General features: G+C 37.8%; 1 protein-coding gene across 9 annotated transcripts in view; it reads left to right on the top strand.

The window, feature by feature from the left end:
* Positions 1-18,383, top strand: part of sfl (N-deacetylase and N-sulfotransferase sfl) — a 547,000-nt gene that overhangs the window by 80,609 nt on the left and 448,008 nt on the right. For 4 of the 9 annotated variants that reach the window (XM_067787551.1, XM_067787550.1, XM_067787549.1 and 1 more), the window contains exon 3: positions 3,904-3,975. The exons of the other annotated variants lie outside the window; for them this stretch is intronic. The gene's annotated coding sequence lies outside the window, so the exon portion shown is untranslated. The remainder of the gene's footprint in view (positions 1-3,903; positions 3,976-18,383) is intronic. 9 annotated transcript variants of the gene reach the window in all.

Below are 18,383 nucleotides of genomic sequence, written 5' to 3'. Positions count from 1 at the left end.
AGTAGCGTATATGATTCACAACTATTTTTTTAGCGTATTTACACTCGTAAAAATGACTGCAAGCAATAAAGGACCCGCATGACACACCGAAAACCTTGCACCATCTGAACGCTCGAATAAACGATGGCCATTTGTTTGTATGTTTCATTGCTTCAATTTGTTGGTTGTTGGTGTATGTGCGTACGTAACCACCCAATTCAGCTTGTACCGCAGTGCAGCACCCTTTTATAGCTTCTAAAAATCGCATAAACAACTCGCAAATGCCAAACTAAAGCAAAGGCATAAAAAATCATGTCAATATGAGCTCGAACAAATGCGCATACTCATACCAGTACACACACGCACACACTCACACAACTATGCATAGTAATAGTTGAAAATTGTTTATCTTGTTCAAATGCAATTTGAACCTTTCACTTTGTCGTTCAGTCCATTTGGTCATTGGATGAAATTGTCCTTTGATATAAACGTGTCCATTTGCTTTGCTAGTTTTTCTTTTGTTTTGCAATTCTATCAATGTTTTGATTTAGAGGTTCTATGCGTGTGATATATTTTGTTGTGTTCCTTTTTGCTCGATGTTTCGAGTTTAATTTGTTAACAAACAACATTTGCAACATGATAGATGCGTTTAGCAGATGGTGATTGTAATTAGATAGGGAGCTTCTTTTTATATTTTTAATAGCAGGTTTCTGTTTTAATCCAAATATTTTCGATTTGTTAGTTTTTCTGTGCGTAGTTTTTAAATCTTAATATATAATATATATATAAAAAGCACGTGTCACTATGTTTGGCGCAAATGGACTCCTAAACTATTGAACCGATTTTGAACTTGTTTTGCACCCCGTGTGTAGTTTGACCTAACTTGAAAGATAGGATAGGTTATATTTCAGTTTATAGTCGCAATATTATTTTATTGCAATTTTTTATATGTTTATACGTAATAATAAAATGTTCCGTATACGCACTGGCACTCACATTTTCAGGGTCGGATATACTTCCGTGATTTTGGTTGGTGTTTAATTAAACGACGTGCTTATCAATAAAAAATATTATAGCGAATGATATCAAGTATAGCACATCACCAGGCCCGCCGAGATAGTGGGGGGGGGGGGGGGGTTCTGCGGGGGGCTGCGATTTAGAGGTACTATGACATTTTTTTTAATTAAGGAGAGTCTTTAGTTGTTCCAATTTTTAAGCCGAATTTCAAAAGCAACGAAAATCTGCATTTCGTTTTAATATTATAGTGAAGTGTGAAAAATAAAAATCTATGTACATATATAAAAAGAAAGGCTAAAATGTGTGTTAGTTGGTCACCGGTGTTTGAAGAGATGCGTCGGTCGATTTTGTTCAAACTTTCACACAAGTTGCGTAAACCTCACTCGGTGGTTACTACATAGGTTTGGTTGCGATCGACGAACAGGGTCTCGAGATATAGGCCGAAACGTGGACCTGAGTACCCATAGAATGTGTTTATAGAATATGGATAACAAATCAAAGCTGTTGATGAGTGCTGTAGTACAGAGTAATATATTATCCAGACACGGACTGGGATTGGGATTAGGACTAGGACTGGGACTGAGACTCGGAGTGGGACTGGGACTGGCACTAGAATAAAATACATACCACCCTCTGGGACAGGCAATAAGGGATGCAGAAGAATGAGAAGAAATTGAGAGAAGAGAAAAAGAGAAGGAGATTGAAAAAGAGATAGAATGAGACGAAGATGGAGATAGATGAAGCGAAAAAGACGGACGGAGGAGTGAATAAATGGATTAGGAAAAAGTGAGGAGGGGGGAGGGCAGAGTCAGACGGAAAAAGCTTATTAAAATGTATGCAGATAGGCCAAATTTAGGGCAGGACAACGTCTGCCGGGTCTTCTAGTTGTTTTATAAAATACAAATAAAACAATTCAAAATATACCATTAACCATTATCGATATTTTAGATATGTTTATCCGTTTTCGGTGTTTTTTTTCAACTTTTCTTGATTGTCGTTATTTTGCAACCTAGTTGAAGTTAAACCCCAATGGAGGTTACTTCACCAGAAAAAAATAATTTAGGGCTTTTGGAGAAGAGCTTCATCGCCTTTTTATCGGTTACAGCCGATACCGGCAAAATTTTATTTTATTATAGGCTTATTATCGAAAGCGAATTATTATCGTCGTGCTATCCGTTTGTTATCGCCAAGTCATCAGCTTGTTGTTGTTGTAGCGATACAGACACTCCCGGTATTTGTTGGGGAGTTTATCGTTGTTTATGGCCCTTTGCCGGGTATAGATCCGGCACGTCCCGGTAAAAAGCACCATAAAGGTTCTCTCTCTACCATCACGGAAACGAGCAATGGGCGGAAACGAAAAAATGTATTGCACTTACTTAGTATAAGTGTACATTCATATGCACATACAATGTATATACAGCAGCGAACAGAAAAAAAGCAGCTGCATATTTTTCAAATTTCGTCATCTAAACTTTCGGTATTTTAAGAAAAAGCCTTTATGAATTTTTTAACTGAAACCATACAATCTCAATCTAAAAAAAATTCGAAAATTTAAAAAGTTTTACTAATTGGAGTTCATTTGGAGTTCTTTGAATTGCAGAATTATACAGTCCTGCAGCCTAATAAATTTTAGTGCAAAGTTATAGGTTTCTCAAAATTCGCATTGATTTTTGACAATTTTTTCCGAAGGGTGTTTCAGATTTTTTCCATAAAAAAAAATGTTCACACTTTGTGTACAAGAAAATCTAAAACGCATTTCGGAAATGATTTAATATGACCACATTGAACCTTCTAGGCCATACCGACCCACTCCTAAATTCCATCAGGAACTTGGAGTCGCCAAAGCGTCGTCTGGTAAACATATGTATGACACATCCATGTTTGTAGCAGGCTTCGCCTCGCGTAGTTGAGGTTGACAATTGGATTGCGGAAGATTTCAACTGCGCTTATCAACCCCTGAGCACCGTCTTCTTATTGGTTTACAGATTGGTTACAGTTGTGTCAACGATTTTATACTGAATATCCGATGAATCGCCAATATTATATTGGTAACACTCCGAAAAGAAATCGATACATTTTCGGAAAAAATCGATACATTTTCGATGGTAAATTGATAATTGTTCGATAACATATTTTAGCAGATAAAAATAACAATTTTGTTATCAAAAATCTATAAATTTTCGATAATAAATCGATAGATATTCGATAACAATTCGATAACTTTTTGACAACGAATCGGCAAATTCTTGATAACAAATCGATAACTTTTTGATAGCAACTCCAACTTTTCCATAACTTTTCGATACTTTTTCGGTAATTCTTCGATACTTTTTCGACAACTTTTTTTTAACAAATCAGTAGCACTCCGACAACTCATGGATTTTTGATAACTTTTCGATAGCAAATCAATAAATTTTTGATAATAATAAGCCAATAGCTCGGTCATAAAACATCGGTAACTAATTGATAACATTGGTTATCGGAAGCTAATTTATAACATTTCGTCCATACTCGTCTATGCCATGTGGATAAAACACCTAAAACATACCGATAACTCACCGATAAGATACATACATATATGTAACACGCCCACAACCTGTCGATAACCAACCATTAACAAATTTTTAAACACCGTTCTCTTCGGTTCCGCCTCCGGTTTGTCTTCGGCTTTGACTTCTTATCCTTTCTTTCTTCTCCCCTCTCTTTTTGCTTGTCTTTCCTTCTTGTCCTTTCCTTGCGTGGCTTGCCTTGATTTGATATTTCTTCGCTAGTAAACCTAAGGCCAAGAACAGTATGTTAGCAACAAAACAGCTTACTCACGAATTGAAACAGATGTTGAGACAGCTTTCTTTATTGTAACCCTTTTTGTTTTCGCTTTTTAACCTACTGTTTTTCTTTTCTTTGCAGATTCCTAAATATTCATTTTATGAGTGCTTCTAGAAATTAAGTTAAGGCGCAATATGCAGGATAATTTAAAAGGTAATTATGTAATTTCTTTTAACTACATATGTGGAGCTTTAATCGATCAATCATTTTAGATTAAGTATGAAATGTAAAAACCAGAAAGAAAAAAATTATACAATTTGACATAACATAAAGTATATGAGCCAACATATTGTAACACAACATAACACAACAAAAAAGCATAACATTATATAATATAACATAACATAATGTTACATAAAATAATGTAACATAACATAATGCCACATAAAGTTGCATAAAATAAAGTAAAGTAACATACAGTTACATGACATAATATAAAGTAACATAAAGGAACTTGGCATAGCATATAATAACATAACAAAGCATAACATAGCTTTACATTACAATGCAACATAAAGTACCATGACATAAACCGGCGCCAATTGGTCACACCAAGGGATTTTAAATCGTTTTCCACCTGGTCCTTCCAACGGAGTGGGGCCGCCCTCTACCTCTGCTTCCATAGGCGGGTTCCGATAGAAACACTTTCTTGGCCGGAGCATCATCTTTCATTCGCATAACATGGCCTAACCAGTGCAGAAGCTGCGTTTTAATTCGCTGGACTATGTTGAAGTCTGCGTATAGCTCGTATAGCTCATCATTAAATCTTCTTCGGTACTCGCCATCGCCAACGCGTAGAAGTCCATAAATCTTTCGAAGAACTTTTCTCTCGAACAGTCCCAAAGCCGCTTCATCTGCTGTTGTCATGGTCCATGCTTCTGCCCCATATAGCAGGACGGGTAAGACAAGTGACTTGTAGACTATGATTTTCGTTCGCCGAGATAGGACTTTCCTTTTCAATTGCCTACCTAGTCCAAAGTAGCATTTATTGGCTAGATTGATTCTTCGCTGGATTTCAGTGCTGATGTTGTTGCTAGTGTTGATGCTGGTTCCCAAATAAACGAAGTCTTTTACTATTTCGGAATTATGGCTGCCAACAGTAGCGTGGTTGCCAAGGTGCATATGCGCTGACTCTTTGCTCGATGACAGCAGGTACTTCGATTTGTCCTCATTCACCATCAAACCCGTCTTTACCGCTTCTTTTTCCAGTTTGGAGTAAGCAGAACTAACAGCGCGGGTGTTTAGGCCGATGATATCAATGTCATCAGCATATGCCAGTAATTGCATGCTTTTATAGTATATTGTTCCAGTGCGGTTAAGTTCTGCAGCTAGTATAATTTTCTCCAGCATGAAATTAAAGAAAGCGCACGATAGGGGGTCACCCTGTCTGAAACCTCGTTTAGTTTCGAACGGCTCGAAGAGGTCCTTCCCAATTCTGACTGAGCTGATGGTGTTGCTCAACGTCATTTTGCACAGCCGTATAAGTTTTGCGGGGAAACCAAATTCAGACATAGCGGCATATAGGCAGCTCCTTTTCGTGCTGTCGTAGGCGGCTTTAAAGTCGACGCAGAGGTGATGTGTGTCGATTCTCTTTTCACGGGGTTTTTCCAAGATTTGGCGCATTGTGAAAATCTGTTGGATGGTAGATTTACCAGGTCTGAAGCCGCACTGATAAGGTCCAATCAGTCGGTTCACGGCGGGCTTCAATCATTCGCACAATACACTTGAAAGGACCTTATATGTGATATTAATGCAGTATCCCCCTTCTTGTGGACTGGGCAAAGAACACTTAGATTCCAATCGTCGGGCATGCACTCCTCCGCCCATATTTTGCTAAGAAGCTGCTACATGCGCCTTACCAACTCCTTGCCGCCGTACTTGAATAGCTCCGCAGGCAATCCATCAGCGCCCACGGCCTTGTTGTTTTTCAATCGCATTATTGCTATTCTAACTTCGTCAGAATCGGGCGGGGGGACATATATTCCATCATCATCGATTGCGGGTTGGGGTCGTCATCTCTCCGCAGTGAATCGCTGCCTCCATTTAGGAGAGCAGAGAAGTGTTCCCTCCATAATCTAAGCACTCTCTGGACATCAGTTACAAGGTCGCCGTTTTCGTTCCTACAGGAGCTTGCCCCAGTCTTAAAACCTTCCGTATGTCGCCGTATTTTTTGGTAGAATTTTCAAGCGTTATTCCTGGCGGCTAGTAGCTCAAGCTCCTCGCACTCACGCCTTTCAGCTTCTGCTTTTTTCTTCCTGAAAAGGCGTTTCGCTTCCCTTTTCAACTCATGATAGCGTTCACACACTCCTCTTGTTGCGCTCGCTTTTAACGTAGCCCTCTAGGCAGCGTCTTTTCTTTCGGTTGCAACGCGGCATTCTTCATCGTACCAGCCGCCGATAACAATTTTTTCCTTTGCGGCAGTACGAAGTGCTTTAGAGATATGCTTCCACTGCTCATTCCTTCAGGATGAGTTGTACTGTCAGAGAGCAGGTGTGAGAGTCGAGTTGCGAAATCATTGGCAGTCTGTTGTGATTGAAGCTTTTCGACATCTAGCTTTCCTTGTGTTTTTTGTTCCTTGGTTTTAGCCGCCCTGAGGCGGGTGCGTATTTTGGCTGCAACGAGATAATGGTCCGAGTCGATGTTAGGTCCTCGGATCGTGCGCACATCTAAAACACTGGAGGCATGCCGTCAGTCTATCAAAATGTAGCTTGATGTATCCTTTTATGCATGAAACTCGTGCTGGATATGACCATGTTTCGAGCACCGGCAAAGTCAATCAGCCTCAGTTCTTTAGGAGAAGTTTCATTGTGCAGGTTGAACTTTCCGACTGTAGGACCAAAGACACCTCCTTTGCCCACCCTGGCGCTAAAGTCGCCAAGCACGACTTTTATATCATGACGGGGGCAGCGCTCGTATGTGCGTTCTAATTGTTCATAAAAAGTGTCTTTCACCTCATCGTCTTTCTCCTCTGTTCGCGCATGGGCGCAGATGAATGATATATTACAAAAATTTTGCTTTTATTCGGATAGCGGCGAGACGCTCGTCCACAGGCGTGAACGCCAGAACTTGGCGACAAAGTCTCTCTCCCACCACGAATCCGACGCCGAAACTGCGCTTATTCGTATGGCTACTCCAATAGATGTCACAATTTTTGATCTTTTTTCTTCGTTGCTTTTTCCAACGCATCCAAGTTGATGTCAGATTTTGCTTTGACGAGGACATCAACCAGCCGGGCATCTGCACCTATCCCATTCAGGGAGCGGACGTTCCAGTTGCATGCCCTCAATTCATTGTCCTTCAAACTTTTGCCAAGGTCGTCATCAATAGAGAGTGTATTTTTCCGAGGCTTGTTGGTATATTTCATTGGAGTTTGGTTTTACGTGGCGGGTCCCAAGCCCAGCGCACAACCAGCTCAGCGGGGTTGAAAATATTACTTGCACGTTTATAAAGCGAGCCGCTTGCTCCAAGACAGACGCCCGCTTGCAGCCGCACCTAGAGGTGTACAGACGCTGCCGATGCGATCTCCCCGGCTAGCCCTTAAATTGATTATGTCAGAGTGGCCTAGCCAGGTTGTCGCCTTCTGACATTAGCTCACCGCTAGACGGATGTTTAGCGGCTACCTAGAGGATACTTTGCCGCAAGCGACCGGCAGTAGTGAGCTGTTTGAACCGCATGCAAAATAATTGCTCTGGCCATTCCCAGGTGAATGGCGGTCAGAAGCTTTCCCCACTTTCGTGGACTTCTACACACAGCTCCACCCTCCATAACTTATTAATACCAATAAAACTGCGAAGCACATAAAATAAATTTAAAAAAATATAACATAACCTAAAGTAACATAACATAGCATAAGCATTACACATTTATTTATTTGTTTATTTATTTATTATTTAAAGTCGACGACAAACTATGGTCGACTGCATAATATAAAAGATATATAAATATACAACTCAAAAGATAAAATTTAAGATATATCGAGCTTTCAACAATGTTATATTACAAACAAAGAAATATTAATGAACATTACTATTTAATTTCAGAATATAATAATAATAAGAAATATGAGCAGAAATAAGATCTTATGCCGAAATCTTATACTGGCGGAATGCATCAGATTCCGCTCAGCATGATTTCGGAATGCAGTGGATTCCAATCTCCCTGTTGGAATGCAACAAGATTCCAATCATCATGTCATGGGAATCCGGCAGTGCTAAGAGTAGTGTAATGAGGATACGCCATCACAAGGCATAAAAAAGTAACATGACCTGTGTTGTTGGAATGCACCGGATTCCAATCAGCTCGATGCCTGACCCATAAGATTATACTGCCGGAATGCATACGATTCCGGTCAGTGACTCTTGAAAAAGCATGTTTTTTACGTTGTTGGAATGCAACATAACATATTGTACCTTAACATAACATAAGATGACATGTCATAAGATGAGATAACATAACATGACTAATATAACATAATGTAACATAACATAACAGCCTAACAACAAACCCAACAAAAACACCAAATAACATAACCCATATAATAAAAATAAGTACCAAGTCCAATAATGTCCTTGTTATTCATACATAGTAAACCTTTAACAATAAAACTACAAACCACATAAAATAGATTAAAAATATAACATAACCTAAAGTGACACAACATAGCATAAGTGTTACAGATTTACGACATGACTAGATATATCATATACGGAACATAACATATTGTACTTTACATAACATAACATAACCTAACCTAACATAACATAACATAACATGACACAACATAATATGATATAACATAACATAGCAGTCTAACAACAAACCCAACAAAAACACCATTTCAATAAACTCCGACCTTCACGCTTACCCCAAAAGTCACACAAGTTCCGATCTCTTTATACACCTCTACTATGAGCTAATCAACAGTAAAGATCTCGCCAATAGAACCCAAATATTTACTGACGGATCTACAACAGATTTCAGCACAAGTTTTGCTGTTGTACAAAGCAATGGAACACTGTTAACAGGAGGCTACAGCTCAATATTCTCATCTGAGGCAACCGCTATCCATAAAGCAGTGGAATATGCCTCTAAGTCCAAAGGCAAGTTCGCTATATTCACAGACAGCTTTTCGGTGATACAATGATTAAAAATATCCACAACAGTAATCAACTTCTTTGCCAAATACGAGATTGTTTGATAAGAACCCAAAGCAAAATACGTATCATTTGGATACCAAGTCATAAAGGTATCCAGGGAAACGAGTTTGCCGATCTAGCGGCAAAAAATATGCACCATTCTCCCACAACTCTTGTTGCTCCCCCTCTCTCTAAAGACCTTCAAGCTTGTATTAAAAACTATCTTTTGAAACTACATGATGAGTCGTGGTCGCAATTCACTCACCCTTACAAAACCTATAAGCCTGAAGGCAAAAAGTTAATTTTCCCATCCTCACTATCCAGACAACAAATTTCTACATTCGTCCGCCTAAGGATAGGTCACTCAAAACTAACTCATGAACACCTCCTCCTTTCTACATCTCCCTCCCAATGACCTTTCTGCAACAACCATCTCAATCTTCTACACATTCTTGATACCTGTGCAATCTTACAAGCTAAGCGTGCAACCTTATTTGGTTCCAAAAAACCTTCAACACTTTTGAAAACTATCACAGAAGACAATGTAATAAAAATATTTAACTATATAAAAAATATTGGTTTAATTGAAAAACTGTAAATTTTTATAACTAAATATTTCGTACCTGATAAGAATATATGTATCATCTACTAAGAAACCAAGCACTGAAGGCCAATGTAGCTAGTGTGCTGTTAAATTAGTGTAATATTTTATATTATCCTAATAAATAATTATAATAATAATATAACACATGTATAATAAAAACAAGTACCAAGTCCAATAATGTCCTTGTTAATCATACATAGTAAGCCTTTCCTCTAAGCTACGAGAAATATCCAACGCTATTATTTATTGTGTGAAAACTATAAAACAACCACAACAAAAGCTTTAGGCAACTGCTGTCGTTCATTTTGTATTGTTGATGTTGTTGTGGCTTTACGAATGTTGCTTATCTTTGGTTGCATGTCTGTTTTGTTGACATTTTGTTTTTGTATATTTCTTACGATACATACGTTGTTGACAAATACGAATGTGTCTGCGGAATCAACACACACACACAACATAGAAAATATCATGTCTTATGTGTCTTGTTTACTGTCAGCTCCTCCTGCACGTTTTAATTCACATTTATAAACACACACACACACACACTCGCATTGATTCATTCATCCATGCATGCAGACTTGCATTTAAAAAAGCTTCATTTTGTTGTTGTTTTTGTATTTTTTTTTTGTAAACGACATTAACTTAAACTGCTGGCACAGTCTTCGACATGTTTTATTGCCAATTGTAGCAGACGACTAAATGACCGGTCGCCCTCGTCCATATCGCAAACACGTCCCACACTCCTTCTACAGCCTGCTCGCCAACTCTTCACCTCACAAAAACGCACTAAATATTCGTAGTCAAAGCAAAACATGTGTCGCTGCAGTTCTAGATCTCTGCTACCATTTGACCAGTCTTATGCGTATTTTTTTGTGAGAAAATATGGGGTTGGAGCTTTAGGTATGTTTGGGGGTTTTGTGTTGTTTTTTTTATACTCAGTTGAGCAGAGCTCACAGAGTATATTAAGTTTGATTGCATAACGGTTGGTTGTACAGGTATAAAGGAATCGAGATAGATATAGACTTCCATATATCAAAATCATCAGGATCGAAAAAAATTTGATTGAGCCATATCCGTCCGTCCGTCCGCCCGTTAACACGATAACTTGAGTAAATTTTGAGATATCTTGATGAAATTTGTTATGTAGGTTCCTGAGCACTCATCTCAGATCGCTATTTAAAATGAACGATATCGGACTATAACCACGCCCACTTTTTCGATATCGAAAATTTCGAAAAACCGAAAAAGTGCAATAATTCATTACCAAAGATAGATAAAGCGATCAAATTTGGTAGGTGAGTTGAACTTATGACGTAGAATAGAAAATTAGTAGAATTTTGGACAATGGGCGTGGCACCGCCCACTTTTAAAAGAAGGTAATTTAAAAGTTTTGCAAGCTGTAATTTGGCAGTCGTTGAAGATATCATGATGAAATTTCGCAGGAACGTTACTCCTATTACTATATGTACGCTTAATAAAAATTAGCAAAATCGGAGAAGGACCACGCCCACTTTAAAAAAAAATTTTTTAAAAGTAAAATTTTAACAAAAAATTTTATATCTTTACAGTAAATAAGTAAATTATGTCAACATTCAACTCCAGTAATGATATGGTGCAAAAAAATACAAAAATAAAAGAAAATTTCAAAATGGGCGTGGCTCCGCCCTTTTTCATTTAATTTGTCTATGATACTTTTAATGCCATAAGTCGAACAAAAATTTACCAATCCTTTTGAAATTTGGTAGGGGCATATATTTTAAGACGTTAACTGTTTTCTGTGAAAATGGGCGAAATCGGTTGAAGCCACGCCCAGTTTTTATATACAGTCCTCCGTCTGTCCTTCCGCATGGCCGTGAACACGATAACTACAGCAAAAATCGACATATCTTTATTGAACTTAGTTCACGTACTTATCTGAACGCACTTTATCTTGGTATAAAAAATGAACGAAATCCGACTATGACCACGCCCACTTTATCGATATCGAAAATTACGAAAAATTAAAAAAATGCCATAATTCTATACCAAATAGGAAAAAAGGGATGAAACATGGTAATTGTATTGGTTTATTGACACGAAATATAACTTTGGGAAAAACTTTGTAAAATGATTGTGACACCTACCATATTAAGTAGAAGAAAATGAAAAAGTTATGCAGGGCGAAATAAAAAACCCTTGAAATCTTTGCAGGTATTACATATATAAATAAATTAGCGGTATCCAACAGATTAGGTTCTGGGTCACCCTGGTCCACATTTTGGTCGATATCTGGTAAACGCCTTCACATATACAACTACCACTACTCCCTTTTAAAACCCTCATTAATACCTTTAATTTGATACCCATATCGTACAAACAAATTCTAGAGTCAACCCTGATCCACCTTTATGGCGATATCCCTAAATGGCGTCCACCTGTAGAACTATGGCCCACTCCCTCATAAAATACTCTTTAATGCCTTTCATTTGATACACATGTCATACAAACACATTCCAGGGTTTCCCTCGGTTCATTTTCCTACATGGTTATTTTCCCTTATGTTGTCACCATAGCTCTCAACTGAGTATGAAATGTTCGGTTACACCCGAACTTAACCTTCCTTACTTGTTTATTCATGCTTTAGTTTGTCTCGTTGGTTGCTATCTCTGTCTGCAGCTACTGTTACTTTTATTTTACTTTGTTGTCAGTTCATTGGTTGCAGCAATTGATTGTACGTCGTCGTTCGGGCTTTGTTGCTCTATTTTGGAGCCAACATTGTGTTAAGTTGCCAGCCATTTGGCAATTTTTGAAATTGAGCAGCAATTGATAACTGTACATATGAGCAACGTCTCTTCACATACACAAACATCACTGAGTGTGCGTTTGTGTGTGCCTAACGTCTGATAGATATTTTGTGAAAGCGCCAGAAAGTATGCTACGAATAATGATGATGCTGTTAGCAATTTTTCAATTTTCATCGTTATTGACTTTTGCTCAGACAGTTAGTTATCTTGTGAGAGAGAGGGAGTGAGCGAGAGTGTTCGATCAGCTGCAAAATCTATTAATATATGAATTCAGTGGGTTCTTTAGTCTCATTTGACTTTTCCAATCATTGTCGAGTGAAAAAGTTTTTGTGATTTTCGAATAATTAATTTAAAATCTGTTTCTAATTGACAACGCGCTCATTAAAAGTTAACTCACCTCACCTAATTGTTTTTTTTATCTCTTCATATTTTCTCAGCCTCTTTCTCCCACTTTTCTACGTCCTTTGATTTATTCATAAAATTTTCATTAGATTGTCACCTCATTATCCTTTTTGCAAAAAACCAAATTAAAATCTTAAGGTTAATAAGGTTTGCGAGGAAGCAAGTTCCTCCGGAACTGCTCATAAAGTATATCTATACCCAAGTGTAAGTTAAGCAACATTCGTTGGAAGATAGGTAACACCTGTATTTGTTATAGCTCCATATTAAACGGAAAATGAAAGGAAAGTCTGTGTAAACTGGTCTCAACATCATCGCAACTGTCATTTAGAAGGAAAGCTGTTTTAAAGATCGGATACCTTACATAATGTACTAACAACGGACGTGTTCGAATCCTTGCATAGTGTCAAACCGTTGCGGATTCTGAAGGACTTGTGAAGCTCATTCTAGAAAATAAAATCATTACGTCAAGTTTTGGCCACGCGACCATCACAAGGCTTGCACCACTAAGTTGCTCGAAAAAATGGCATTTTTCCTGAACTCTGAATACTTACTGAAAGCTCTTTAACTCTGAGGCTCTAATTTACTAATGGCTAAGTCATTGCGGTCACCGTGGTGCGATGGTAGCGTGCTCCGCCAACCACACCGTATGCCCTGGGTTCACACCCCGGGCAAAGCAACATCAAAATTTTAGAAATAAGATTTTTCAATTAGAAGAAAATTTTTCTAAGCGGGGTCGCCCCTCGGCAGTGTTTGGCAGGCGCTCCGAATGTATTTCTGCCATGAAAAGCTATCAGTGAAAACTCATCTGCCTTGCAGATGCCGTTCGGAGTCGGCATAAAACATGTAGGTCCCGTCCGGCCAATTTGTAGGGAAAATCAAGAGGAGCACGACGCAAATTGGAAGAGAAGCTCGGCCTAAAATCTCTTCGGAGGTTATCGCGCCTTACATTTATTTTATTTTTTTTTAAGTCATTGCGTACACAATATTAGAGCCTCAATTTCAACGGGGATTTATTTCTAAACTCTCAGCAACCTTCAGCAAAGGTCATCGGTTCTTCGCTAAAATACTGTGGACTCAGATTAAATCTTTCATGTAAAGAGAGCTTGCTGTTCACGAGGCGGCATTTAAGTCACCCGAATTGAATGGTAACGCGCCTCTATTCAGCAATACATGTGTGCAATGGTTGTGGTCAGACCCGTTCTTTTCTATGCTGTAAGACTCATATTATTCTCTGGGAGGCAAAAGTTCGTACCTAAAATCAATAGGCTGCCAGGCGCAAACCAATCATGTAGAATGCTTCTCTAATTTGGACGTACGGAAAACGTACGCACGACTCGAAAGCCCAGTGATTTTAAAAATTGTACGGCAAAGCTTTCTTCCGCTAGTCGTTGAACACCTGTCTCTTGTATTGATAAAAAAAGCAAGGAGACTTCCGGAGGGGTACTATGCCGCTGCTATCATCGCCGATGGATCGAAAGGACTGTTCTTAACAAAATAATAAACCAGCTAGTCGATGCAGACCAGTTAGATAGAAGAGCCGATATCAATACGTAAACCAATGCTTGTCGTTTGGCCGCAGTTGAAGACATATTACCCTATGCCAAAAAAAAAAACACACGGCGGCTCAGTTTTATGGGTCTTTGAGTAACAACAGAAGTCCAGAGCCGTAATCAGTGGTTTCGCAATTGGATACTACTCATCACTGTGCCTCTCTGTAACGGGGGGCAAGCACACTAACCTAATCTGAATCAAGACCTAAACGGAGGTTTATAGGAAATGTTAAAAATACCTACCTACCCTGAATTATTCAGATGTCCTGATATTAAATACCACCCAAGATACAAAAATGCTTCAAAATCTTTAAATTTACCTCTTTCAGTACCGAAAACTTTTGTTTTAAAACCGTGCATGAGTCCGAAAGCCAATACTAATTACTGAGCCCCAGATACTTCGATAATACATAAACGGATAGATCGATGGAGGGAATATATGGATATATCAACCAGCCGAAGTACGAAAAAATTATGATAAGTGCACATGGTTTCACAGATAGACTCATAGACCAATTCGTATAGGGTTTGGGGCCACAGCCCAAATACCGCGAACAACTAAGGCCACTGGCATTCCTATACACGATTGACTAGGAGCTGCGGCCGACGCTGACATTTATTGGAGCAAGAAAACATAATTGTTGTCCAATATCTGTTAGGGATCCAAATTATATCGTAACCAGGCCAGTAAAATGTGTTTGAATAAAGATGAATCAAGTTGTTAAATCTAACTAGGGACTAGTAACATGTACTAAAAACCTGCGGAAAATACAAACTAAACATGCATTTTGTTAGATATAAGGTTCCAAGATTTTTTGAGTGGTGTCCGAGCAGAATTTTGGTGAAATTAAAAAGTACAAAATAAATCATGCTAAAATAATTCAAATATTAAAAAAGGCATTTTATGTCAAATTTTTCCAACATATTTTAAGTGGCGCCCAAGTCATGGTCAATAAAAGTTAAAAGGTTCAAAGATTTTTAAGTGGCGTCCGAGCAGGGCCCATTGAATACTTAAAAGTATTGAAGAAATCGGGTTAAAATACCACAGCTAATAAAAACGGAGATGAAAAGTTGCATTGATGGCCTAATTGACGAACATGAACCTTATGGGGTACCAGACTGCCGAACAGAAGAAAGAGTGAATAGTCTGACGTATGATCTGAGATATGAACGGAAGGCTTGGTGTTGATATTCATATGGCTGAAATACTATACACAACACTATAAGACAAAACATCTACACCTATTAAAAATTTCAACGCAACCGGTTATAAGCCGAACGGAATGAAGGCACAAAGCGTCAAGTTACTCGCAAAACTTTTATACTTTAACATAATTACTAACTTGGCATAACTTTAGTCAGCAAAAAACAAAGAGAAGATTTTATTTGAATATTTTCTTAGTTAGAGAATCAAATCCACGAAGCGACCTTAGCCGTAAAAATAAAAGCTCCCAGCAAAGCGGATGCAAGATTATGAGTAGTGTAGCAAATACAAATGAAAATGAAAACGGATGTAGTAAAAGTTAGAAAGCCAAGCGCTATTGCAGTCTTGTTAAGCTGGCGTTTTTTAGAAAACATAATTACTACAATCTTCATGGTGTTGCACTTTCCAGTTGATGACACCCATACACAAACACTAAGCTTTTTGCTGCTGCTGCTGCTCTACACACACACATGCATAAGATCTAAGTGCATGTGCCACAAAATGTTGCACACTGACAGTTGTGAATTTTAATTAATTTTAATTATGCGTTGTATACGTTTTTTGCTAGCTTGACTGTGTGTGTGTGTGGTGTTATATACCTGAGAAAATGAAATTGTCCTCCCACATTAAGGTTGTTTTTTGCCGATTTGCAAGTAAGCACATGTGACGCTGGTGCTGCGACGTGTAACGTGTGGCAAATTAGAACTTCGAGCAATGAGCGGAAACAAAAAAACGTATGTCACTTACTTAGTATAGTATACAAGGTATATACAGCAGTGAACAGAAAAATAGCAGATGCATTTTTTTTTTTCAAAATTTTGTCAGCTAAATTTTCGGTATTTTAAGAAAACATTTTTATGAATTTCGTAACTGAAACCATACAAAAAAAATCTCAAAAGCGTTTCCGAAAAAATTCGATAATTTGAGAAAGTTTTGGTAAAAATTCTGATGTTTCATTTGGAGTTCTTTGAATAGTTTTTAGTATGCAGTCCTACAGCCCAATCAATTTTAGTGCAAAATGATAAGTTTCTCAAAATTCGCATTGATTTCAGACAATTTTTTCCGTAGGGTGATTCAGATTTTTATCCATATAAAGAAATTTTCACACTTTATGTGAAAGAAAATCTAAAACACATTTCGCAAAAAATTGTCAAAAATCAATGCGAATTTTGGGGAGATCTATAGCCTGTACTCTAAAACTGAACCCCAAATAAAAAGTACGAAAGTTTCTAGATTTTTAGAATTTTTTCAAAACCGTTTTTGGAATTGATTTGCCCAGTTTCAGTTGCAAAACTCATATAAATTTTTTCCTAAAATACCGAAAAAACAGAGCTTCTAATAAAATTTTTCGAAATTTTCGTAAATTTGTTCAAGTTTTCGAATTTTTTCGAAAACGTTTTTATGATTTGTCTGTATAGTTTCAGTTACGAAGGTCGTTCTTAAAATATCGAAACTACAAAAAAAAAGAATTTAATTAACGAAGTTTAATGAAAATTATCACTGCTCTTTTTCTTATCGCTATTGTATATTTGTAGAGTTGGTGGAGTCTTCCATACAGCAGCTGGCGTTCTTTTTCTTATTGTGCTCGCTTATCAGTGCAACATCTACTTTGTTTTTTTATCAATTGCGTCAGGAGTACGTCTGCGGTTTTGCTTCTGTGCACGCTCCCTTGCGGTGCATGGCTTTCCACGTCCTTTATATACAATTGAAAGTCTCAGGCGTGGTATTTTATCTATCTAATTCAGTTCTCTTGTTGTAAAGACGCATTATTTTGCTGGTTTGCAGCACACTTTGATTTGTGTTCAGATTCCCAGCATCATTTATATAAGCTTTGGCTCTTTCTATAGGGATATTTGTCATAACTAATTTGTCACTAACACTTGTCATTAGTCACTTGTCATTAGTAATTTATAATTTTTCGTTTATAATTTGCCATTTCAAATTTATTGTCCTCTCACCTCTATCCGTTCTTAAATTTGACACATTGGTATTTTACTGACCGTCATTGAATATATTTCAAGGAGAGGATCTCATGAGGCTTATGCGCAGCTTGAACTATATCTTTAAAACTTAGCTGGCCTTGTTTGATACCTGTTGAAAGGAAGGCTTCTAGCATACAAGTGATGGATATTGCTAAAACTAAAATTTTACTATCCCCGTGAACAGAAAACCCTAATTTATGCGTAGCGTTTCATTTAAAATATTCTTAAGTTAAGTAATCGCAAAGACTCTCAGTGACTTAAAAGTATTTAGGTTTCGATCTCTTCCGATTTCTCACCTCCGGCAACTACATGTTTCACGACAACTGAGAGGTTTTTCATAGCAGAAATACACTCGGGGTGTTTACCAAATCACTAGCGACCCCGTCTAAACATTTTGTTTCCAATTGATAAAACTGTTTTCTAAAGTGTTGATTTTGATTTGCCCGGGACTTGAACCCCGTACCTTTGGTGTTGTAGACTGAGCACGCTATCAGGCAGGATGTGATTTATATTTTAGGTACTCTGCAGGAAAATTTGTCGGTTGCCTTGTAATTTGTCACATACAATTTGTTGTTTGTAATTTATTACATGTAATTTGTTGTGTATAGTCTGTCACCGGTAGTTGTCACTAGTCATATGTCACTTGTCATTCAGTTCTAAAGTTAAGTGGTATCATTGGTATCCATACATATATGCATCCTATTAAAATAACAAAAGACTTACCAATTTGATATCAGAGTTCTTGTCCAAGGGCCCCAAATGTATATTGTGAAGTACCTAGGTGGTTATGTATTCCTATTTCAGGTACTATGAATAAACATTTCTCAGTAATTTGTCAATGGTCATGTGCAATTTGTCACTACTTAGTTATTTCTAACCTTGTTTTGATTACACTATAGGC

The sequence above is a fragment of the Eurosta solidaginis genome, chromosome 5 (genome assembly GCF_040869045.1).
Source record: "Eurosta solidaginis isolate ZX-2024a chromosome 5, ASM4086904v1, whole genome shotgun sequence".
NCBI lineage: Eukaryota > Metazoa > Arthropoda > Insecta > Diptera > Tephritidae > Eurosta > Eurosta solidaginis.
Note: the sequence above shows the minus strand (reverse complement) of the source record. Positions and strands in the feature narration are given on the sequence as shown.